At 41.1% G+C, this 27,042-nt stretch overlaps 1 long non-coding RNA gene across 1 annotated transcript; it reads right to left on the bottom strand.

The window, feature by feature from the left end:
• Positions 1-10,891: 10,891 nt before the first annotated feature.
• On the bottom strand, positions 10,892-26,166 carry LOC117505055. The gene is made up of 3 exons (XR_004559017.1): positions 26,156-26,166; positions 25,947-25,952; positions 10,892-11,068 (listed from the first exon to the last, which is right to left on the bottom strand). It is a non-coding gene; the product is annotated as an uncharacterized LOC117505055 (long non-coding RNA).
• Between the last annotated feature and the right edge of the window lie 876 nt (positions 26,167-27,042).

Below are 27,042 nucleotides of genomic sequence, written 5' to 3' on the forward strand. Positions count from 1 at the left end.
CAAAACAGTAGTGAGACCAGCTATGTTGTATGGTTTAGAGACGGTGGCACTAACAAAAAGACAGGAGGCAGAGCTGGAGGTGGCAGAGCTGAAGATGTTGAGATTCTCTTTGGGAGTGACAAGAATGGACAAGATTAGGAATGAAGTCAGAGAGGTGAGATTGAGATGGTTTGGACCTGTGCAGAGGAGGGACCCAGTATATATAGGGAGAAGGATGCTGAGGATGGATCCACCAGGCAGGAGGAGAAGAGGGAGACCAAAGAGGAGGTTCATGGATGTGCTGAGAGAGGACATGCAGGTGGTTGGTGCGACAGAGGAAGATACAGAGGACAGGGTGAGATGGAAACGATTGATTTGCTGTGGCGACCCCTAACGGGAACAGCCGAAAGACAAAGAAGAAGGTGGCTTTGCAGATTTGTTAATAACCAGGATCCAGTGCAGTTCATTACTGTTGTGGAAGCAGCAATATAAAATACCAGCACATGCTCCCAAACCTGAACTGAATTCCTTAGTATGCTGTAGTTGGGTCACTGACATGCCAATCTAATGCTTTATCTTAATGTTTTCTGAATTTTATTCATTTAAATTCTTCCTTGCAGACATGCAGCAGCTGTTGGCGAGTAAAGAAGAAGTTCTCCTGAGCAGCAGGAAGGGAATCTGTGTTTGTACGAGATGGGCACTGAGCTTCCAATCATTAAAGAGGAACAGGAGGAACTCTGGGTAAGTTAAAGAAGAAGTTCTCCCTGAGCAGCAGGAAGGGAATCTGTGTTTGTACGAGATGGGCACTGAGCTTCCAATCATTAAAGAGGAACAGGAGGAACTCTGGGTAAGTCAGAAGGGAAAGCAGCTTCATGAGCTGGGGGAGGCTGGTATCACTCAGGACTTGTTCACATTGCCAACCCGAATCCTTCATTCATTCATTTTCCTTCATTCACTGGTTATCTGTGTCTTGGTTGCGGTGGAGGAGACCCAACAGCTCATCCCACACTTTCCTATCCTTGACCACATCCTCTAACACATCCTGGGGGATCCAGAGGCATTCCCAAGCCAGCTAGGAGATATAATCCCTCCAGCATGTCCTGGGTCTTCCCCTGGGCCTACCACCATTTGGACGTACCTGGAAGATCTCCCTAGAAAGTAGACCTGGGGTTTTCCTCAGCAGATGCCCGAACCACGTCGGCTGGGTACTTTCAGTATGAAGAAGCAGTGGCTTAACTCCAAGTCCCTCCTGCGTAGTTGAGGTTCTCACCCTGTCCTAGAGTGTAAATACCCAACATAAGAACCTCATTTTCACACCTTGTACCTTGTTCTTTCAGTCATTACCCATAGTTCATGATCATAGTTGAGGATAGGAGCATAAATCAACTGGTAAATCGAGAGTCTCACCTTTTGACTCAGGTTCTTCCTCACAACTACGGTCTGGCATGACATTGGCAGGACCTCACATGCTGTCCCAATCCATCTCCCGATCTCACGCTCCATCTTACTCACTTGTGAAGAAGACCCAGAGATACTTGAACTCCACTTGGGGCAGTAACTGCCTCCTGACCCAGAGAGGACAATCCGCCCTTTTCCGATAGAGGATCATGGTCTCAGACTTGGAGGTGCTGACATTCATCCCAGTTGCTTCAGACTCTGCCCCAAACCTGCTCAATGCACATCGGAGGTAACTGTCTGATGAACCACATCATCCATAAAAAGCAGAGATGGAATTCTGAGGTCACCAAACTAGACACCCTCCAGTCCCCGACTGCGCCTTTTAATCACATTCATGAACATCATGAACAAGATTGGTGACAGCGGATAGCCGTGGCGGAGTAAAACACCCACCGCAAACAGATCCAATGTGATGCAGAGAATGTAGACGCGGGTTCTTCTTTGGTCACGCGGTTTGTAGCAGTTTTGGTACCCATACTGTCATAGCGCCTTGTGGTACATGGTTGTACGTCTTTTCCAAGTTCACAAAAGTCATGGAGACTGGTTGGACATACTGCCAAGACTTTTCCAATATCCTTGCCACTGTAAAGAGCTGCTCCACCGTTCCATGACCAGGTCAGAACCTGCATTGCTCCTCCTGAATCTGAGGTTCGACTTATTGTCTAAGTCTCCTCTCTCGTAACCCAACATAGGTTTTCCCAGGGAGGCTGAGTAGTGTGAGTCTGTTATAATTGGAACACACTCTTCTGTCCCCTTTTTGGATTACCTCTGTGACTTCCGCAAGGGTAATTGCACCAGATCTGTCAGAGTGTTCCATCAATACCTTCTCAACGGATGGCATGTCAGTAGGGTTGAGGAGATCCTTAAAGTGTTCTTTCCACCGCCTGTTTGTTATTCTCCTAAGTCCAGTTCAGCAGCTCTCCTTTCTCATTGAACACAGCCTGGGCTACAAACTGCCTCCCTTTCATGAGTTGTCTGACAGTTTGCCAGAACCGCTTGGAGGCTGACCAAAAACCCCTATCCAAACTCCTCCCACACCCAAGTTTTTATTTCAGCAACCACTGAGGCTGCAGTCCTTCTGGCTTGCCAGTACCCACCCAATGATTCCGGTGACCTCTGTGCCAACCAGGCATGAAAGGCATCCTTCTTCAGCCCGGTGGCTTCCCTTGCCACAGGTATGCACCAGTGGGTTCTTGGGTTGCTGCCACGACAAGTGCTGACAACCGTCTGGTCACAGCTCAAACCAGCTGTCTCAACGTGGGAGGCCTTGAACATGGACCACACTGTTTCCATGTCCCTGACCTCCCTTGGAATGTGGGGGAAGTTTCTTTGGATGTTTAAGTTGAAGGCCTTTTGGGTGGGTTCTTCCACCAAACATTCTAGCCCAAATCTGATTTTTATTTATCCAGACTGTTTTTAGATTTTATTGAATTATTTTTGGTCATCTGAATGACAAAGAACCACAAGTCTTTCTATAATCAGTCAGAGGTCTGTGTGAGTAACAGAGTGCAGCAGTCATGTGTCTCTTTACATATGTGTGACTGCATTACAAAAGTAATTGATGTGGATCAGAGTTAAATGTGGATTGTCAGACAGACACACAGATTGCATCTGATCACTTGCTATATACATAATGTGGACAGTCAATGAGTGACATCAGATTTGAATCTCTCTTTCTCTGAAGAGTGAAGATGAAGAAAAACCACAGTCATCACAGCTTCATCAAAGCCAAAGAGATGAAGTGGAGCTTCTTTACAACAACTCAACCGAACACAGAACAGTGAAAACAGAAGCCTCATGGAGACGACTGTGGAGGATCAGAACCAGCCAACAACTCAGGTCCACGCAGACACTTAAAACCATGTATTGGTAAGTGTGAAATCTGGGATTGACTCAATTTACATCATCCAACGTAAAATAACTTTTTTGTCCTTTTCATCAGTGAATGTCTAAATATATAAAATGGTCAGTTTAGGCTCAAACCAAAGAGTGAGTGTGTTGTTTTTATTGTTTGTGATTAGAGCACGTATTCAGTTCATGGAGTCAGTGAGTGGGTCTGCAAAAGTAACTATAAAAGTCTATAAAAACTAAGCTATATTCAGCTCTTACATGTTTGAGATCTGATAGATACAGGTGAAGACCAGTGAACCTGCTATTTTGAACAATGTTGATGCATTTTAACATACTTAATGACCATCTGATAAAGATGTGATTGCTGCTGCTGATTGGACAGTGAAATACTGGCCTCTAGTGGTGAGACTGTAGCACTAATCACAGGGTCCTGGTGGCCACAGTTGCTTCTGTTTATCTACAACATGTAGGTTGTCATTCACTTGGCTCCAGTGTGGGAGCCTGGTCCCTTAGAGTGCTTTGGGTGCTGTTGGCGCTCGCCATGACACGTCGTCCTGCAGCCTATTTGCCCGCTTCTGTTGTGGGGTTTCACATCTTGTCTGTTGTTGGAACTTGGGGCCTGTGTCCTTTATCAGTGTTGCTTTGCTCCAGTCTCTATAGAGTGGTTGGGTGCACCCTTTCATTGTGTGGTTGCTTTGTGGTTTCTTTCGTCACCCCCACCACCACCAACAACAATGGTAACACTTGTGGGCTCTTGGAAGAATGTTGTTATAAAAATATGACATATTTTTCAGTGTTTTTAGTGTAAATTATTACATTAAATTCAGTGTTTTTTCTTCTTATTTTGGCTGAAACGATTATTCGAGTAACTTGAATAATTCGATTACAAAGAATGTTCGAGGCAAATTCTGTGCCTCGAAGCTCCATTTAACGTTGTAGTACATATGCCAGGCCTGTGTTTGGCGGTTGTAACATCTGCAGAAGAAGACTAGAGCATGCACATAAGCCGTGTAAATGCTAATCAAACTCAAAGCTTTATTGTCATATGCACAGTAAAGAAACATGTTTCCCTGCACAATGAAATTCTTACTTTGCCACCGAATGCCAAAAAGAAAAGTCTCTGAAAATGGAGGCAGCTCTCCTGTGGACTCTGCGGTGGTAAATGCTCTGCAGAGAGGGTTGTGGTGTCCAGATGACCTTAGATGCAGTTTTTACCAGTCTCTGCAGGCGTTTGCGGTCCTTCACAGTTGAGCTGCCATACCACACAGTGATGCAGGTGGTGAAGATGGACTCAATAATGCAGCTGTAGAAGTTGCTGAGGATCTTGGGTGATATGCCAAATTTCTTCAGCCTCCTCAGAAAGTACAGCCGCTGTTGAGCCCTCCTCACCACCAGTGTGATGTTCAGTGTCCAGGTGAGGTCATCACTGATGTGGACCCCCAAATATTTAAAGCTGCTCACCCTCTCCACTTCAAGGTCTCGGATAAACAGTGGCTGATGAGGTACCCTCTTCTTCCTCATGTCTATTATCATCTTCTTGGTCTTGTCTGTGTTGAGAATGAGGTTGTTGTCCCCACACCATGTTACCAGACTGTACACCTCCCTCCTGTAGGCCGCTTTGTCCCCACCAGTGGTACATCCTGTCACTGCAGTGTCGTCAGCAAACTTCAGGATGGTGTTGTCAGGTTGGGAGGCAACACAGTCATGGGTGAATAAGCTGTAGAGAATAGGGCTAAGGACACAGCCCTGTGAGGTTCCAGTGTTAGTGGTGATACTGGCTGAAGTCCTGTTCCCAATCCTGACAGACTGAGGCCTTGCCTGTCAGGAAATCCAGTCACAAAAGGTGGGGTGAAGTCCAAGTACTGACAGTTTGTGAGTGAGTTTGTGGCGAGACAACCGTGTTAAAAGCAGAACTGTAGTCAGTAAAGAGTATCCTGATGTAGGAGTCTTTATTTTCCAGTGAGAGAGGGAAATGTGAAGAGCAGCGGCAATGGCATCGGAGGTGGACCTATTGTGCCTGTAGGCGTACTGCAAGGGATCAGTAGTATCTGGTATACTGCTCTGAATGTGGGCCAGTACCACTCTCTCAAAGTACTTCATAATGATTGGAGTGAGTGCCACTGTCTGAAATCATTCAGGCAAATTGGGGGATGCTTCTTAGGTTGTGGAACAATGGTGGTGGTCTTGTAACAGGTGGGAATGATGCCTTGACTGAGGGAAAGGTTGAAAATGAATGTAAGAACATCAGCCACCTTGTTAGCCCAAACTCTGAGGGCGCTACCGGGTATAATTGTCTGGCCCGACAGCTTTCCGGGGCTGGATGCTCCTCAGGGCTTTAAGTACCTGTGCTGGTGGAATGACAAGCTGGGAGGAGGGAGGTGGTGGCTAAAGTGACTGATGGTGTGTATATATTCTGAGGTAATTGGGGAGGGACTCTCAAAGTGTTTGTTAAACACATTGAGGTCATCTGACAGGCTGCCTGAGGAACTAATATGGATGGTTCTAGATCCAGTCCTAAAGTCTGTGATGTGGTCCAGGCATTGTCACATCCTCCTGGGATCAGCATGAGAGTAGAAATCCTCCGTCCTGGCTCTATGCTGTCTTTTTGCCGCTCTTATGGCTTTCTCCAGTCTGTACTGCACAGCTTTGTACTCAGCTTCATTGCCAGATCTAAATGCAGTCAATCGAGCACGCAGCAAGTGCTGTACATCCCTGTTTAACCCAGGGCTCTTGGTTGGGAAACTTCCTGACTGTATGGTGGGCATGATGTTCTCTACACACGTGCTAATGTACCCAGCCACATACGGGGTACATTAGCATAGTCCTCTACACTAACAGAGGAGTCTTCCCGTGTGGCTGCAACTCGAAACACATCCCAGTCTGTTGTAGCAAAACAGTCCTGCAGAGTGCTCTCGGCCTCTAATCAATTTAGCATCAAAAGCTAAAGCTTTTCAACATGACAGAATTAAATAAAGCCTTTTAAGAGAGAGAGTCCACGCTGATCATCTGAAATAGTTTACTGCACATTTAAAGTGAAGCAGTGTGTTTGTGTATTTTTCTCTCAGTACTCCCCTCACCACCGGGTGAGTCACAGCTCCGTCCCTGGCCGCACTGACAAACAGTCTCTGAAAGATCCTCTCCGCAAAGTCCACTTTCTTCTGTGTTTTGCTCAGACTCGCACTTAATTTTCGCTTTTTTGGGCAGCACACAACGTTTCACAAATAGGGATGGGACCGAGCCAATCCCAAATTGGTATCGGGTTCTGATACCGACAGAATTCGCATATTGGAAAATACCGATCCAACCTGCGACATTTTCCAATACTGGAGAAGAGCCACTGTGAATCCTCTCAACTACTGTTGTTTGCTCTCTGCTTGTTTACTGCCAAGTGGGAGTAGGGGGAGATTTTCTGAAGCCGGGCTGATTGAGAGAGCTCTCTTCCACAGTGTTCTAGCTGTGGTTAGTGGCAAATTTCTGCTCAGCTCTCGGGTTCAAATTGTCTGCTTGTTGAGCACAGATTTTCTGAAAAATTAACTGAATTGTTGCTTGCATGTTCAACCTCCAACTGAAATGCTCTGCTGAATTGCAGAGAAAGAGGGATAAAAAAAAAAATCACGAAGGGGACCCAGTCCACCAACCTTTATTAAAAAAAAAAAAAAAAAAAAAAAAAACCCTCAAATTATAAGTTCAGGAAAAAACAAAACAAAGCCACATTCCATCACCATTTCAGCAATACGTCAAGACTTTGGCGCAGCAACATCATGCCATTGCTTAGAGTCCTGGATTATGATGTTTAAAAACGCAAAAGTACTTTTCACCCGATTACTCGATTAATCGCCAGAATAATCGATATAACTTGATTCCTAAATGATCAATAGCTGCAGCCCTACTTCTTATTTTAATGTTTGACATTATTACCTCCCCCAACAAAGTTGGATGTTTTCACACCTGTTGTCTGTCTGTTTGTTTGTATACAGCCTGTAACCCACAGTTTTTCATATGTTATTTTTTTCTTTTTACAAAGGATTCATATCCTGATAGGCAAGAACTGATTCAGTTTTCAAGGTCCAAGGTCAGAGTCAGGAAAATGGTGAAAATGGGGAAAAATCCCATTTAAATGAATTTTCAAGAATTCATAACTCTGTCAAAAAAGCTCAGATGTCTTATGTAGGATGGTGTCCTTTACCGACTGACAAAGTCTGGTCCGGATCTGATCTGGATTACAGGTTTTGTGGCCTTTCAAATGTAACATTGAAAATCCCATTTAATGTATATTTTACATTCTTAATCAAATGTGCCCCAATCCCTGTCATATTTGAAAATAAGGTGCAGCCTAGCACTCACTATCACCTGACAAAGTTTGATCAGGATCTGATTTGGATTGTGGATTTTGTTGACATTTGAAGTTAATATTGAAAACCATTTGTATATTTTGCATTATATCTCAATCAAAAGTCCCTGAGTACCCCATTGTAAACACGGGACAAAGCGTGTGTCTGAGACCCCCTCCCCGGTTAAGGCTGGGTTTCAACTGTTTTACAAAGAATGCTTCCTTGACACCTCTCTCAAACCATTTCTTCTCTCTGGCTAAGATTTTAACTTCCTTGTCCTCAAATGTGTAGTTAGTGTCTTTCAGGTGGAGATGAACTACAGACTGAGGTCCACTGGCACCCTCTCTGCAGTGCTGGTATAGCCTTTTGTGTAAAGGTCGCTTAGTCTCACCTATGTAGTGTTCATTACAATTTTCCTGACATCTGATAGAATACACTACATTGCTCTGTTTGTAACTAGGGATCCTGTCCTTAGGGTGAACTAATTTCTGTCTCAAGGTGTTAACCGGTTTAAAGTAAACTGGGATTTTGTGCTGTCTGAAGATCCTCTGTAGTTTTTCCCTTACTCCTGCTAAATAAGGGAGAGACACTCTTCTTCTTGTCTCCATCTCCTGTCTGTCTGGTCTCTTTGTTTTCTGGGACTTCTGCACTTTGTCCAGGGACCATCGTGGGTACCCACATACTGTGAGGCTTTCCGTACAAGTTGTTGTTCTTTAGCCCTTCCCTCTGCAGTTGTGGGGCAGAAGATTTTTTATCATTGTTGTTCAGTAGGAAACATTAAATCCTAATTTAGTGCTTTTCCATCAGGCACCTTATTGGGCAGCAAGGGCCCTTGAAGCAACCTGTTGCTTTTTACTCCTTTTTTCTCAATTTTTCCCTGCTAAACATTAAAGAGCATGTATCTGTGAGTAATACCTTTTTATGATAAACTGACCTGTTATGGTCTTCTGAAACGTTGATAGATGTACTGTATAACATAGACAGGAGCGATGCTAACGCGTAGCGTGTCTGTGGCATTTTCAGTGTTAAAGTTAGCATTAAGCTGTTCCCATCTCAGCACGTTTGTGTGCATTTGTTTTTAAACTGAATGTTTGGACACTGCTTTAACTCCTCACCCACAGTTTTTTTTTTTTTTAAACTTTAAGAAGAGTGAGTTAGTATGGTCTTGACAGTGACATTATGAATCTTTGTGCAACACTGACATCCTTTCAGAGCACCTTCAGCCACAGACTGAAACCACTGAGGTGCACCACAGAATGCCACAGGTGGTCTTTCCTACCTGTGGCAGTCAGACTGTATAATTCCAACCCCCTCTGCAGGATGCATACATAATGAACAGAGTTATTCAGTTACTCAGAGTTCTGTGCAATATTGTCAAATATCTTGTGCAGATGTCTTTAAAAAAAGCATTGCTCACTGTGTACTGTCCACTGTTTCGGTGCTCTGGCAAATTTCTTTTGGTAAATAGTTATTGTTACCTTATTCTTTCTTGGGTCACACTCAACACTATGCAGATTAATCTATGTTTTAATGAATGATGTTCTAAATGTTATCAATTTCACTGCTTTTTGCAGACATGCAGGAGTTGTTGCTGATTGAAGACATTCTCCCCTGAACAGCAGAAATGGAATCTGAGTGTTGACCAGGAAGACATTAAAGAGGAACAAGAAAAACTCTGGGTCATTCAGCAGGGACAGCAGCTTCACCCGCTGGAGGACGCGGATATCACTGAGACCCCTTTCACTGTTGTCCTTGTGAAGAGTGAAATTGATGATGAAAAACCACAGACATCACAGATCATCAAAGTCAAAGTGATGACGGCACAGAGGCCGAGCCTGTAGCCAGCTGCTCAAGCTGGCTACAGGCTCAGCACAGGATGCTAAAGCACACGCTGATGTAGAGGAGTATGGAGGACTACAACCAGCCAGCAACTCCGGTCCAGGTAGTAATTTCCAACCAGATTCTAATGGTAGAAGTTCACACAGTTCTGAAACTCACATGGACAACAGTGGTGATTGGAATGAGACCAGAGAATTCAGTTCAGATTTGAACTGTTTGGAAAACAAGAATGTCTCCGTTAGTCCCAGCATTTGCAACATTGTCAGGATAAACATAATTACTCTGGATATGGAAAACTATGTAGTCGCATGCACTGTTCAGAGCTATCCAAAGGGAAGGCAAGCAAGTGAGAAACTATTTAGTTATCCTATCTGGGGTAAAAGTGGAGACAAAAGAGCACTCGGAACAGACAAATGAGAATTTATACAGGAGAGAAACATTTATCTGTTCTGAGTGTGGTAAAAGATTTGTACACAAGGGCAATCTTAACGCACACATGAGAATTCATACTGGGAGAGAAACCATTCAAGTGTTCTGAGTGTTGTAAAACCTTTGGAATCAAGGGAAGTCCCTGAGCGTACACATGCGAATTCATACAGGAGAGAAAGCCATTTATTTGTTCTGAGTGGTGGCAAAAAGATTTGGACAAAGGGGCAGTCTCTTGGGACACCTGAGAATTCACGCAGGACAGAAACCATTTAAGTGTTATAAGTTGTGGTAAAAGATTTGTACACAAGAGGTAATTTAACAGACACATGAGAATTCATAAGGAGAGAAACCTTTCCGGTGTTCTGAGTGTTGTAAAACATTTGGACACAAGGGAAGGTCTGAGCGTACACATGCGAATTCATACAGGAGAGAACCATTTATTTGTTCTGAGTGTGGCAAAAGATTTGGACAAAGGGGTGGTCTGATCGGACACATGAGAATTCACACAGGACAGAAACCATTTAGCTGTAATGAGTGTGGTAAAAGATTTGTACACAAGAGCAGTCTTAACATGCACATGAGAATTCATACACGAAACAAACCATTCAGGTGTTCTGAGTGTTGTAAAACATTTGGACACAAATTAACTCTGAGGGTACCACATGCGAGTTCATACAGGAGAGAAAACATTTATCTGTTCTGAGTGTGGCAAAAGATTTGGACAAAAGAGCACTCTGACTGGACACATGAGAACTCATACAGGACAGAAACCATTTCAGTGTTCTTATTGTGGTAAAAGATTTGGACAAAAGGGCTGTCTGATTGCACACATGGGAATTCACACAGGGCAGAAACTGTTCAGTTGTTCTGAGTGTGGTAAGAGTTTGGACAAAAGGGCGATCTGAATAGGAACATGAGAATTCACTCAGGACAGAAACCATTTGTCTGTTCAGAGTGTGGTAAAACATTTGTCCAAAATGGCACTCTAACCAGACACATGTTAACTCATACAGGACAAAAACCATTTCGTGTTCTGATTGTGGTAAGAGATTTGGACAAAAGGGTTTGCTCTGAACATACACATGAGAATTCATACAGGAGAGAACCATTTGTCTGTTCTGAGTGTAGCAAAAGATTTGGTCAAAAGGGCAGTCTGACCAGACACATGAGAATTCATGAAGCTAAGTCATTGTAAATTGGTCCATTGGGGAGAAGAAAAAGATCTTTCACTGCTTCGCTTACTCGAGGCATGAGAAGTGGGGCAGGAGATCAAAGGCAGTATTTGAGGAGATGGGTCACCATCTTGAAGAGAGGCTGCGGATACAATGCCAGTAATGTTAAGGGTGCAACTTTAGATCTCGGGTCTGTGGTCCATTGCACTTGATTAGAAGAAAATTCAAGACAAATGAAAAACAAAAAGGCATAAGCTGTTTGGATGTTCTTAGTGTGGTAAACACACAACAAAAGTGAACAAAAGTGATCTGTAGACAAATATGAGAATTCAATCAGGACAAAAGTATGTTTTGAGTGTGGTTTGGTGAGGGTGTGACAAATCCTCTTCTGGATGAGAAATTCTGCAGAAAAAAAAAATTGTTCAGGTCTTAACTCTGTAAAGCCACAGTAAATATAAGCAGTGTGATATGCTGTACAGCAAAGGTCTCAAACTGGTTCCAGAAAGGGCTGAGAGGGTGCAGATTTTCTGTGCAACCACCCACTCCAGCAGGCGATTTCACTGGTTAACATCACTTTGAGCAGGTGCACCCTCTCGGCCTACTGTACAGGGTTTGTATATGTGCTTGAAAATGCTTGAACTTAAATGCTGTGTTTTCAGGGTTTGAAAAGTGGTGGAATTCTGGATAAGGAGAAATTGTGGCCATTTCTTTCACAAGAAAAACCTATCTGATTGAATTGTTTGCTTATTAGTTCAGTGTGTTCCATAGTTGCTGTGGCAAGTGGAGTAAAGCTGCCAGCTGTTATAGCCATAATCTTAAATAATAAAATTTGTGATTTTGTGTGAGAGAGTGAGATTGCTCCAGTATAGGAATGTCATGGCTGCCATTGCCCCTTACTCTGGCCATAATTCCCTCAAAATGAATGTACACTGGTGTTCCAGCTACCCTTACCTTATTTGTCTAATGACAAAGACTTCACATTATTTGAATTAACAGTTGTGCCTTAAAGCACTCATTGGACTCTTCAAAACGCACTTCAGAGCTTAGCAGATGAGCATTTTGAAACCTAGTTATCAGTTGTTAACTTTATCTATCAAAGTTACGTTTATTTATTCAATGTGTTAGCAGACATCTGTGCTTTAAACTGAGCAGAATTGTGGTTGTTTTTCTAGCGCAGTTGTCGTGCAAAGCCCTTTTGGAATAAAGTCTCACAGGTCAAATTTGCTTACATTCCTTGGGACAATTCCTGAAAAAAAAGTTGATTGAAAAATTCATGGTTAAAAATGTCTTGATTCAAAATACAATAAAACTTGCATATAATGGATTCAGCCGGACCAGCGAATTTTGTCTGTTATAATTGATATCTATTATGTAAAAAATGGACAAAATCCGTTATATGTATCTCACAGATTAGTTCCAGTCAGGAGACAACAAATGATCTACGGGGAATCCTGAATTGGGACCTGCCTCATTTCAGGACCAGGTCAAAACTTGGTCTGAAAAATTAAACGCCGGCCTTAAATACGCGTCAGACATTATGCGCATTAAGAAGATTACATTTGGACGAGTTGATCTATTTTATTCAGTCCGCTGCGGCGTGGTACTTTAAAATCCTAAAGCCTGATTTATGTTTTGCAACTCTAATTCTGTGGCCATGTAATGATGTTGACATGTGCGTCAATCTTTTAAAGTTCTCCATCTCATCTTGATACAATTTGCTGCTGAACAGTGGCCTTTTCTGGATTAATTTTTCCCTCAACAAGCTTCTTTAATCTACATCCAAACCAATGGTACAATATGTACAGTTTCCTCCATGAATTGCGGGCAAGTGTCTTTTCTGACTTTGTCTTGTAAAGTTGGTCATATTTGCAGACTTTTCTGCCAAACATATTTGATCCATGATTGAAATGAATCTGCATGCACACTGCAAAATCTTTTGAAATATGATGGGAGAGGAAGGAGAGAAACCAGAAAAGTGACAAATCCCAGCCCTTTGTGGATTTTACAGGCGTGCTGGTCGCAAGAAAGCAGAGGGGCTGCGATCTAAACTGGCTTAGTTTGCCACACCCAGGGAATATGTGGGAAAGGACACCATATTTCAGTGCATCAAACAACACAGCGTTTTTTCATCACTGGCCTTGAATTAAGCCCGTTCTCGTTGAGGCAGTGGGTCTGAGCACAGTTTGGAAAAAATAAATGGCCAGTCTTTTTAATTATGGAAATATGGTAAGCACTTTCCTCGAACTGGCAAGTGTTCATGCTGAATTTCATTTGATGTCTCTATTAGGCATGCGTCGAATGCTTTGTCCGGTATATGGGGGAGGTTTTCAGTGAAAATGCATTGCAATCGGACGGAACATTTTGTCCGATGTGAGCGAAAATCTGTTATACAAAATCTGTTATAGGCAGTGTTATTATGTGGAATTCCATACAAAAGCATTGGGACATTTCATTTTGTCCGGTGAGTGCGAATATCCGGTTTACACGACGATGATTTAGGCAAGTTTTACTATATCATATTGGTCCATATCAATATTTTGCTGGAGTCATAAATAACTCAGTGATTTGAAGGTTAAGAAGGGTCCACAAGTTCTCAATAGGGTTTAAGTCACGTGACTGTCATTATTCTGTCGTCTTTGCTGGCTTGCCGAGCAGTGGAGTACTTGCATGCTTGTGATGGAACATTGTCCTGCATATAAATCAATGCCACCTTGAATTATGTGTAATTATTCCTGTAATACTGCTTGGAGAAGATTTCTTCCAACAACCAGGGGTTTTAAATATATCGATCTAAAACTCAAAAAGGTACAGCTAGCTCATCCTAAACAATAGCAGCACATTCCAGTACCCGTCCAAGTATGGGTAAGAGGTGCTGTGTGTCCAGCCACAGGCCCGCATATCTAGTCCCTCGAGTCATTTGTTCTGTACTTAATATTTGCAATATCTGTGTTTAGATATTTCTTGTCCCAATCTTGATGTTTCAGCATGTGATTCTTGCTAAATGGTGGTTGTGTTTCACCCTTCCTTACCTTTGCCGTGTCTCTGAGCACTGAAATGCCTTGTAATTCTGATACTCCATTTAGGTTCCCGCTCTGGAATGTGGTGGCACTGGAGGATAATTGATTCCTGGTAGCGTCGCGTTTAATTGTACTCAAGTCTTTTGCAGTTAATTTTCATCTTTTCTTCTGCACGTTTCTTGCAACCCACTTAACTATTTGCAACAAAACGTTTGTTTGCCGATCACTCCTCAATAGCATTGCTGTTTCAAGTGTGTTGCATCCCTCTGAAAGCCATTTCACAATTTTTGAAGTTTTGGTGTTTTTATTCTTTTTTTTTAGCAGGTACAGCTCAAGCTGAACACAATGAAACCTCGTTATAATTCTTTACAATTCTGAAGGAGCTTTAAAGCTACAACGGCCAATAATAAGTCTGAAGAAGAGCGAAAGACAAGTTAGTGCAAAATAGTCCAACAACTGAGCAGGCTGCAGAAAAATTAATCATGATGACATCATCATTCACTTAAAAGGGGCGAAACATCTGTGAATGGTGGTCCCATGGCTGATGACCCCACAGCTAGCCTATGTTGATATTCTGAGATATTAAAGATTTATATTTTTGGAGCAGTCTGGGGGGGATGATGACATTATCGAGCAAAAATAAAACTCTTAATATCTTTGAAACTATTGCAGCACAAATGAAAATTTTAACAGCACAAATCAGCAAAAATGAAGCACTAAAAAGTAGACCAGTCTGTTTAATTTTGGAGCAAGCTGAGGGCATGATGTCCTCTGAATGACCTAAAAAATAGTCTTTAATCTCTCAAAAACCATAGCAGCACAAAGAAAAATTTAATGGCACAAATCTGCACGAACGAAGCACAAACCATTCAGTGTGTTTGCTTGGATTTTTTTTTTTATGTGGGTGGTTGTGGTCAGCTTCACTGAGCCCTTTTCCCACGCTCAAGGAGCTGTTTCCTCTGAGTGCGCATGTGCAGAGATAATTTGCTTGCACAGTTAATATCTACACCTGTGAAATAATCTAATACCTGATGCGACTGGCAGACTTCGGCATCTTCATATGGCCACAATTTAAATTTGTCTAGGTGTAGTTTAACCTTATTAATGTCATCCACTTGCATTTTATAGCTTCTATGAAATCATGCCCGAAAACCTTAATTTTAAAGAGGTTTTTTTTTCCTCCTTGGTTCACATACAGATACAGATTCTTTGTCATTGTAACCAGTACAAGGAAAGGTAAGGTGCAAGCCTTTCAGTACAAATACGTATGGAAACCACATGCAGACTTGAAAGGTCTGGAGAAGAAAATAAAATTAACAAAATTTAACAAAATGGAAGAGGCATGTCCAGAGCGCAAATTAAAAAGAAAAAAATTGTAAGAACGTAGTAGCAAAAAAGATTGCATATAAAAAAAGAAAAGTATATACAAAACTGGATATTTCAGTGACAGTGGATATTGCACATAAACAATATTGCACTTATTTCAAGTGTGGCGTGTGACATGGCTATTTGGTTACAGTGGCATTCAAAACTCTAAGCAGTTGGGTAGAAACTGTTCTTCAATCTATATGTACTTGCTTTAATGGCCCTGTACCGTCTGCCTGATGGCAGTCGGTCCAAGAGAGTGGCCATAGTGGGATGAGTCCTTGAGGATAGTCTTGGCTCTCCTGAGACATTAAGAGCTGTGAAGGTCCCCCAGTGAGGGTAGAAGGCACCTAATGATCTTTTCTGCCATTTTGGTAACACTCGAGTTCTTTCTTGTTTGCCACCTTGCAGCTGGCAAACCACGTACAGAGGCAGTATGTGAGGATGCTCCCCATGGTAGAGCTGTAAAAAGATATGAGCAATCTCTGGTTCATGTTATTTTTCCTGAGGATTCTCAGAAAGTGGAGTCTTTGCTGTGACATCTTTGCCAAGTGTGTGGCATTCCTGTCCCAGGTCAGTTTCTCCTCTATGTGATCTCCAAGGAAAGGAAGTCCCTGACCCTTTCCACACAGGTCCCTCCAATGATAATGGGACTGAGAAGACTCAGCTGTAATACTCCTCTCGCACGAAAATCCAATTTTAAAAGATTGTGTCGACTAGCTGGTAATAGTGTGATGATTAGGATGTACATAACAACAAATAAATAAACCAGTGAAAGCACAGAGCCGCTGCGTCCAGAAGTGCCACCATCGTCTATTTGTCATGGAATAACCATGAAAATACCAATTAATTTAATTGGTATTGTTATCGTAGCAATTATATTGGTGAATTTGCTACCAGGCAGCAATAAATAGCGTGAAATTGAAATTATGTCATGATTGCACAGTGAAGGCCGAGTTGGTATTAGGTTGCTATCCCGACTCCAGCCAAAAGGTGACAGTAATCCACCATCCTGCGAGTAGGAAGAAAAATGAGTTTCGTTTTAGCTAGTTAGCCGGAAAAGTTGAAACACTCAAACGATTATTTTAAACTTCAATCTGTAAACTTATGTTTCTTAAATCATTTTCGAGCCACGAAACGTCAACGAACTGGAGGAAGAAGAAATTAGCGCAAAACGTCCAACTGGAAAGGTTTTTGAAACAGCTGCTAACAAAGAAAAAATATCTCAGATCACCGTGAAGAATTAGTGGATTAAAAGAAAAGAAACGAGTCAAAGTGCTGGATGCTGTTTTGAAGCTTGTTGACACAAAGCAGGTTTGTTCACTAAACTTTATTTTTTAAAACATAAATAGCACCGTGGTGAAGTTATAGCACGCGACGCTAAGAGTAAACTGGCAGCTCTTGTAAATGTACATTGAAGTGAATACATGTGCTGTACGCGTGTGAGCCCAGACGTAGAATACTTAGTACTGTGTTGAAAATGTTTGTGATTTGTGTATTTTAGTGCTTGTCAATCCGCAAGTGTAACCAAAACGCGCCACGCTAAACAAGCGTTAGCCTGCGACACTCAGTCATAGCTACCGCCATCTTTGTTGTGTGCGCGGCATTCTGGGAAGGCAAGGAGGCAAACTTCGTGTTGCCAGGCAGACCTTTTTAACGACCTTCTTTTCTAAAAAAGCCACCAGCGATAGTGCAGCAGATAACAGAATATTTACAGAGGAATACTTCAAATGGTGACAAAAGCACCAAATTTGGCAGAAGTACACCTTAGATGCTACTCTTTTGAAAAAACGATGGGGTCAATTGAAGAATTACATAGGGGTCAAATATAAAAAGGCTCCAGTCATATTGAAAATTATACCACATTATTTGTCTGATTGTAAAGATTCCAAAAAGGTATAGTAGCTATGACTGAATTCTATAGAGTTATGGGGTAAAAAACAACAAGAATGGTGACAAAGTTCAGTTTGTACAGGGGTCAAAAGTTAGAGTTGCTCCCATTTTGTTCAAAGGTGATGCAAATTATTGGTTGAGTTAATAGGGTTTCACAAAGGAATAGTTTGCACCATGTATCATGCTTAGTTATCACGTTACGGTAACATATGTCACTTCAATGGACGTCAACATTATTTGACCTTTACTTAAGAGACCAAGCATTCAACACACTCAAAACTATTCCATTTATTACTCCAAGTAGCTCAATCAACAATTTGCACAATTTTTTACTAAAATTGGAGCAACTTTAATTTTTGACCCCTATACAAACCGAAATTGACCTTTGTCACCATTCTTAAGGTTTTTACCCCATAACTCCATAACATTCAGTCATAGATACTCCAAACTATACCTTTTTGGAATCTTTACAATCAGACAAATAATGTGGTATAATTTTCAATATGACTGGAGGCTTTTTATATTTTGACCCCTATGTAATTTTTCAATTAACCCCTACGTGGCTGCCTATTGAAAATTCAAGTGGCCCATTGTTTTGTTTTTTTTTCTTCAAAAGAGTAATGTCTAAGGAGAATTTGTGCTGGATTTGGTGCTTTTATCACCATTTAAAGTATTGTTCAGTTATTTGCTGCGCTAAGAGAAGTCCCGCTGCTTTTTCTGGTATTATTTGAGACTTTGAGCAGACGGGCAGCGTTGCCAACTCCTCAGTAGGAAAAGTAGCTGTTGGCTGTCATAAAAGTTGCCAGAAGTTGCTAAATGATGGCATCATCTCATTTGAATATTATTTGCATAGTATGACATCATCACATATGCTGTAGGGAAGAAAAGGTGGGAGAGATCATTTAATACATTATCATCGTTTTAGTATTGTTTGGTAAATTCCATATTCATAAATGCAGAGTATTGAAAAGGAATTTACAGACTTCTGGCTGAATTAGAATATATATCAACAGTATTAAGCTTATAGACTCTCCCAAATGTCATAAAACAGGAATATTTTGAAGAGAATTAATGTTAAAGAATGCCTTTACTTTTGTTATTGTACTTTTTTTTTTTTTTTTGTATCTCTTTGTGGCCTCATCTTTTGTTCATTTGCTGTTCATTTGACTATTAATGAATTTGTTGGAAAAAAAACACACGTCACAGACAAAGTGAGTAAAACACCTTAATATTGAACTAAAATAAACTTGATTGTTGGTTTGTTTGCTTATTTTACCATTAAAATTGGCTGTCACTTCTCAAATAGCATAACTTCTCAAAGCCAGAGATCCTCAAAGTCTGGAGACTAGTCACGGCGCAGCAAACGAGGTGAGTAGGCTTGAGCGAGTCTGGTTTGTCATTCAATGCAGGAACAGCCGCAGAGGCATTGCGTGTGCGTGTTTGAACGCGGAGGATTGTAGATATCCCTCCACTCAGTGCTTTGCAGCCTCTGTGGCTTTGCAGCAGCAGCGGAGGTGGGAGACTCGCTGCCACTTGGTGAGAACAGAGACTAGATCTAAGTCGCCAAACACTAGAAAACTCTCCACTGACCCCAGGAAAAGTAACTAGATTTGTCACTAGTCGCTTGTGAGAAAACCTCGTCAAGACAGTTTGGAATGTTGCCAGGTTTAGCGAGAAGGTCACCAAGTTGGCAACACTGAGTCAGTGATTCCGTGGGACTGGGTCCCTCCCTCATCCTCAGCCCCCTTCTCTGCTTGCTAAAGTAGGCAGACTTTTTATGGGAATGTATTTTTTGCAAAGAAGCAATCTCTAATCTGTTTTCTAAGGTCAAAATATAGTATTTAGGTCTCCAGAATCCACTAGAATGCATCGTTTAGGGTCTAGTTTTTCAAAATTTTCCTGGACCCCCTATGGGTTGGCTGCAGGCGACGTTGGTCAGAGCCTAAAATTTTCGACACCCTTTTGGACACCACATTTTAATTCTTCCTTGCAGACATGCAGCAGTTGTTAGAAAATAAAGAAGACATTCTCCCTGAGCAGCACGAATGGAATCTGAATATTGTCCAAAAGGACTCTGAGCCTCCAAACATTAAAGAGGAACAGGAAGAACTCTGGGTAAGTGAGTGACATCAACCTCCTCCAGCCTGTGAAGCTGCTTTCCCGCCAAAGTTCTCTTTCACCGTTTTCTCATTGAAGAGTGAAGATGAAGACAAACCACAGTCATCACAGCTTCTTCAAAGCCAAAGAGATGTGAACACAGAAGTGCATCTTCTTGTCAGAAACTCGACTGAACACAGGACACTGAAATTGGAAGTGAAAGAAGACTGTAGCTGACCTAATTAAACCTTACGTACCGACTCGGCTTTACGATCTCAGGGTGCAGGACTACTTAGTGTCCCTAAGGTGAATAAGAAGTCTGCAGGTCACAGAGCTTTCTCTTATCGTGCCCCTGTTCTGTGGAATGATCTCCCTGCATCAATAAAATAGTCAGATTCTGTGGGAGATTTTCAAGTCTAGACTTAAGATGCACTTATTTTCCCTTTTATATGGCTAGCATACTGGTACAGTTTTGTTTTAACGCTTTTTACTCTTTTAATTCATTTATTAGTAATTGGAAGGGGCCGCGGCCTCAACTTTACCTAAATTCTGGATCTTTTAGTGAAGTTTAGGGCTAGTGGCCGGTGATCATCTTAGTATTTCTCTGTTTTTCTTGTTGTTTAATGCTGGCAAATTATACAGTATTTTTTGTCTTTCTGATGCCTGATTTGTTTTTTCTCTCTGTTTAAGGTGCAGCTCCATCCAGAGATGGGAGTTGTATTTGTGTTGGCGATCCTCCTGTCCTGTGTGCCAATAGCATTTCTTGTATATTTGTCCGTGAATTGTTCTCTAATTTATGTTTGTAGCATGGCCCAAGCAGAGGGTCACCCCTTTGAGTCTGGTCTGCTTGAGGTTTCTTCCTCAGAGGGAGTTTTTCCTTACCATTGTTGCTCTGGGGGTTGGTAAGGTTAGACCTTGCTTGTGTGAAGCGCTTTGAGGCAACTCTGTTGTGATTTGGCACTATATAAATGAAAAGAAATTGAAATTGAAAAGTGCTACAAAACAAAAGTGTCTGCTTCTATATTTATAATTCATTCATGAGGTGTTAATAAATTACTTAGAAATACATATGTCATAAAATATTATTCATTTCAGACTCTCTAAAACCCATGTTAATACATTGTTGCATTTCTGCTGGGGTTATGTGAGGTTAAGAGCGATGACTGTCAGCACGTTTGCACTGGGTCAATATGTTCTTGATATCTGCACAGTAAGTTTTTGTACTTTTGTCCGCACCAAAAGAATATCTTGTAAAAGCTAAGCGCCATTCATTATCTTGTTATCGTGTGAAAAGAGTAAACAGCAGGCAACAGTTCCACATTACACAAGGCCCTACTTTTCACATCTTTAAAGTTTGACCTAGTTAGCCACATGGCCTATAAATGACGTGCCATTTTTTAATCACGTAAGCACACATGGGGGGATCACTTCTTTATCAATGATGTCAGTTGAAGTATCATTTCAAGTTGACCTGAATTGGAAACCATGCCGAGGATGCCCAAAGCAAGCTGATAAGGATGTGAATGAGATTTTGCCTATCAAAGGATAGGCAAAATAAAATAACAAAATTTTAACTATTAGAGAAAAATTACTCATAACCATCCCAAAGACGTATTGTTATCTTTGGCTGCTTTCAGTGATGCCGGTATTTGGTTAGAGTCTTTCTCTCAGATTGTTCTGTCTGAGTTATTTTCATTAGTTACTATCCAAACCATCAACATGTCTATTAGACTTCATTCCTACCAGGCTGCTCAAGGAAGCCCTACCATTATTTAATGTTTCGATCTTAAATATGATCAATCTATCTTTATTAGTTGGCTATGTACCACAGGCTTTTAAGGTGGCAGTAATTAAACCATTACTTAAAAAGCCATCACTTGACCCAGCTATCTTAGCTAATTATAGGCCAATCTCCAACCTTCCTTTTCTCTCAAAATTCTTGAAAGGGTAGTTGTAAAACAGCTAACTGATCATCTGTGTGTGGGCCGCTGAAGAGGAGGTACTGCTGGCCCACCACCACCAGAGGGCGCCCTGCCTGGAGTGCGGGCTCCAGGCACCAGAGGGCGCTGCCGCCGACGAAGGCTGTCAGGATGACAGCTGTCACCCATTACTGGACACAGCTGACTGCACTCAGGACGGAGTATATCAGCAGGACAGCGTCTCCACCTCAGTGCCGAGATATCGCCTTGAGCCTAAGGTAATCTTCTCTGCAGCTTATTTAAGTAAAATATTATAAATACGTGTTAAACCTTTCAGGACAGCTGACTACCGAAAGCCGAGTGATCGGATAAGTACTCACCTTCCTGCTTATTGTGACAAGAGGTGGAGGCGGCTTGCCCCTCTCATCTACTGGGTGCGGTCGCATCCCAACCTGTGTGTTTGTGTTCTTTCCCGCCAGCAGTACCGGATCCGACGAGCGAAGGCAGTGGCCACCTGGGAATTCGGGACTTGGCGGTTCCAGTACTTCTGGGTTTCGGTGGCAGAGGAAATCTGGGTGGTTCCGGTTCGACTAGGACGGACGTCTCCTACCTTCGGGCCTGCCCACAGGACACCAGCAGATTTCGGCTTACACCTCCAAATTGTGCATTATTGTATCAGTTGTGCTGATTTCACAACAGTAAAACTTGTTATTCACCTTTCTCCATTGTCCGTTCATTGCGCCCCCTGTTGTGGGTCCGTGTACCTACACTTTCACAACAATCTGCAGAGGAATGGTCTATTTGAAGAGTTTCAGTCAGGTTTTAGAATTCATCATAGTACAGAAACAGCATTAGTGAAGGTTACAAATGATCTTCTTATGGCCTCGGACAGTGGACTCATCTCTGTGCTTGTTCTGTTAGACCTCAGTGCTGCTTTTGATACTGTTGACCATAAAATTTTATTACAGAGATTAGAGCATGCCATAGGTATTAAAGGCACTGCGCTGCGGTGGTTTGAATCATATTTATCTAATAGATTATAATTTGTTCATGTAAATGGGGAATCTTCTTCACAGACTAAGGTTAATTATGGAGTTCCACAAGGTTCTGTGCTAGGACCAATTTTATTCACTTTATACATGCTTCCCTTAGGCAGTATTATTAGACGGTATTGCTTAAGTTTTCATTGTTACGCAGATGATACCCAGCTTTATCTATCCATGAAGCCAGAGGACACACACCAATTAGCTAAACTGCAGGATTGTCTTACAGACATAAAGACATGGATGACCTCTAATTTCCTGCTTTTAAACTCAGATAAAACTGAAGTTATTGTACTTGGCCCCACAAATCTTAGAAACATGGTGTCTAACCAGATCCTTACTCTGGATGGCATTACCCTGACCTCTGGTAATACTGTGAGAAATCTTGGAGTCATTTTTGATCAGGATATGTCATTCAAAGCGCATATTAAACAAATATGTAGGACTGCTTTTTTGCATTTACGCAATATCTCTAAAATTAGAAAGGTCTTGTCTCAGAGTGATGCTGAAAAACTAATTTATGCATTTATTTCCTCTAGGCTGGACTATTGTAATTCATTATTATCAGGTTGTCCTAAAAGTTCCCTGAAAAGCCTTCAGTTAATTCAAAATGCTGCAGCTAGAGTACTAACGGGGACTAGAAGGAGAGAGCATATCTCACCCATATTGGCCTCTCTTCATTGGCTTCCTGTTAATTCTAGAATAGAATTTAAAATTATTCTTCTTACTTATAAGGTTTTGAATAATCAGGTCCCATCTTATCTTAGGGACCTCATAGTACCATATCACCCCAATAGAGCGCTTCGCTCTCAGACTGCAGGCTTACTTGTAGTTCCTAGGGTTTGTAAGAGTAGAATGGGAGGCAGAGCCTTCAGCTTTCAGGCTCCTCTCCTGTGGAACCAGCTCCCAATTCAGATCAGGGAGACAGACACCCTCTCTACTTTTAAGATTAGGCTTAAAACTTTCCTTTTTGCTAAAGCTTATAGTTAGGAACCATCCCATAGTTATGCTGCTATAGACTTAGACTGCTGGGGGATTCCCATGATGCACTGAGTGTTTCTTTCTCTTTTTGCTCTGTATGCACCACTCTGCATTTAATCATTAGTGATTGATCTCTGCTCCCCTCCACAGCATGTCTTTTTCCTGGTTCTCTCCCTCAACCCCAACCAGTCCCAGCAGAAGACTGCCCCTCCCTGAGCCTGGTTCTGCTGGAGGTTTCTTCCTGTTAAAAGGGAGTTTTTCCTTCCCACTGTCGCCAAGTGCTTGCTCACAGGGGGTCGTTTTTGACCGTTGGGGTTTTTACGTAATTTATTGTATGGCCTTGCCTTACAATATAAAGTGCCTTGGGGCAACTGTTTGTTTGTGATTTGGTGCTATAGAAATAAAATTGATTGACTGATTGAAGGAGAACAAAGGTGAGAGGACAGTGCAGTGGGTGGACCGTGAAGATGGATGGGACTCTGACCAATCAACAGGAGAGCAAATTCTGATTATAAAATTAGTGTAGTCAGAGAGGCTTCAGTCTTTCTGCTGTCTCCTCTGCTGGTGATTTGCTAAGAATTACATTAGGAAGAGCCAGCCGAATGGATCCACAGAATTCTGTGTCTAGTAAGTTATCTTTACTCACTCTGTTTGTTTGAATATAATTTGTTGTTAAATTACCGAGTAAGAGGTCTGTCTTCCGGGACAATGTACATTTTAAATTGAGACTAACTTCCTTATTTGCATCAAGGACACATGGGGTGTGTGACCTAAGGTAAATAGTTTTGCTGTTTACATGTTGTTGGGTTTCACAGATATTGACAGAAGTAAACAAATCCGCTCCAACCAGGAGGCTGATGTCTTGGGTTTTCAGTTAAATACCGTGGTAAAAGTTCCGCTCCAACATGTGAAAAGGTAAAAACTCTACAAGGTATTAGGTTTCACACTCCAACAGAGGCAAACAAAATGTCAACAACACTTGGTAGGTGCAACTGGAGTGGTGGCCAGTGTTTGTTCTGCCTTTGTTCATCTTTTGGCGCAAGTTTTAGGGAGTGATACGTTAATTTAAATAACTTAAGTGATACATTAATTCAAATGACTTTAATGTATATTTAAACTCTTTATCTTTAAAAATGTATCTCTAAACTGTTTCACTCCATAAATGAAAAGTTTTTTATGGACTGATACGTTAATTTATATACTTTAGTGATAAGTCATTTGAATTAATGTATCTTAAACTCTCCATCATTAAAATGTATCTCTAAACTAATGTTTCACTCCATAAATTAAAACTTTTCTTATGGAGTGTGGAGGAAAGTATTTGCTCACCTTTTGGTACATATATATATTTTTTTTCCAAAACTTTATTTCAACAAATACAATAAACAAACGAATAAAACACAAGGCCAAAGAGATATACAAGAAAAAAAGTTCCTTATGGAGAAGGTGTCAGCATTTTGTGTTCAAAATTGTTCGTTTTCGCTCACACTTTATTTACATTTGTAACTTTTTTTTTTATTGATAAGTTGGCGCAACCACTGCATTTTTTTTCCTTTTGGCATATTAATCGTATGAATAATCGCGTGAATGACAGAGTTAGGGCTGACTTTAGCCACTTTTCCACTACAAAGCTCCAGCACTACTCGGTCTGGTTCCAAGCGCGAGCTTTATTCCACTGCAAATGGCAAATGGTACCTCTCAACGTGGGCGGGGTCAGCAGAGCGAACTGCAGTGACGTCGTTTTATACGCGACACAAACAAAGGCGAATTCCGTGTGTTTACTGCTGTGAGTTTTTAAGAGAAAGTTGCTGGCGGTGAGAAAAACACGCTTGAGACGTATAGAAGACTTTGGGATTCATATGAAGACGATTAGATACAAGCTGCTAGAGATGAAAAGGCAAAGCATGACGGTAAGTTAATCGTTAGCTTCCTAAGTAGCTCGTCAATAACTGCAGGCTGTCGCTATTACAATTTTAATAGTTAATAATTAACTATTAAAATTGTGGCTGTCAAAATAAAGCGTTAATTTAGATTAATTACAATACCTATCAGGCCTTCAGTCACACTTGGCTCCATTTTGTTTTGACGTCAGTGACTTGGTCTGTGAATAAAGACGCGTTTCTGAGCAATAAACGTGATAATGTCAATACACAATCTCAAAATTTACTGACGTTCACGCACAAAATGATTCGGTTTTAATGACCGGTTAATTAACGGTCGTCACTGAACTGGAACAGGCTTAAAACACGTTTGTTTTTCATCTGGATTTTAATGTTCATGGACAAATTTAAAATATGAAATCTAATAAGATAATTATTAAAGGAGTTATATTGTGCAGAAAGAATCAGCCTCCAAACTCCCACAATTCTGTATATAGACACTTTATAATATATCCTTAATTGTCATTGTTAACAAATACAATGAAATTTGCCTGCATTTAACCACTCCAAATTACACTTAGACAGTTCTCCCCAATTTAAGACCAATTTACAGCTTGTTTAATACCTCCTTGATATGTAACAAAATAAACCCTGATCCTTTTTTACCTGATTATTAAATGCCACAAACACACACAGATCTGTTTTTTTTTTAATATACCTGCAATTAAATGATTAGATTAATCACAAACCCTGTAATCACTTACATTATTTTTTTAATAACCTGACAGCACTAATTAAAATGTATGCTGTATGTGTGTGGTTTCAGATGGTTTTCTCAGAGTCACCCCCTGCAGAGGTTCATGCCACAGAATGGGACACCTTTGTCATCATCATGTTATACACCAGTTAGTTTCACTGTGAAGTTTGAATAAATATTGTACTTTTTGCTAAAATGTCTCCACTTGTATAACATCAGTTTGATTTGTAAAAGTTACCAAGGTTTACTGATTTAAAGGCTAACAGTTTAAGCATAATCCAGTAGTAAAATAAGTTTACATTTAATGGGGTCATAAATGTAACAGACAGTAAAACTGGTTGTTCAAAATTCCTTGATGTAATGGTGCCTTCACTGAAGTGAGTAAACCTTTTTGTTTATGTTAAATACCATTTGGTAAAATCTCAGTTTAGACATGATTATTCCAGCATCTGTGTAAAGATTCAGCCAGGTGTCATGTGCAGTGTCTTCTGGAGAGGCTAAACCCAAATTAAAAATTCTTACAAATGAACCAAAATGTTTTTTACCGTTGACCTCAGAATGAAATGACAAATTATGATACAGTCACATGAGTCAAATTGATTTACTGCAACCAAAAAGAGCAAATACACACACACAAAAGAAGCAACACAAACTATACAAAGTTTCATGTGTCGATCACACTGAAACCCGTTCAGCTTCAGCCTCAATGTCACTGAAGATGGTCAGATCTCTCCGGCTCCCTTTATCTCTTGCCTGACAATAATGAAGGTAGAAGGGAAAGATAGTTAAAAAAAAAAAACCTTCAATCTCTGTATGATCATTCCCCAGAGTTGCAGTTATCTTATGTTCTTTCAAACTTATCCTCTAACAAATCATCATTTGGAGCATCTATTTGAAAGAACATGACTTTATGCAAAGCGATCAAGATAACTGAAACTTTGCAAAAGGTCCAGCAAAATTTGCTGGATTCTTCGACAAAAACACAAAATGGCGACATGTCAAAAAAAAAAAAAAAACATCACCGTATGGCA

The sequence above is a fragment of the Thalassophryne amazonica genome, chromosome 23, assembly GCF_902500255.1.
Source record: "Thalassophryne amazonica chromosome 23, fThaAma1.1, whole genome shotgun sequence".
In the NCBI taxonomy this organism is placed as follows: domain Eukaryota; kingdom Metazoa; phylum Chordata; class Actinopteri; order Batrachoidiformes; family Batrachoididae; genus Thalassophryne; species Thalassophryne amazonica.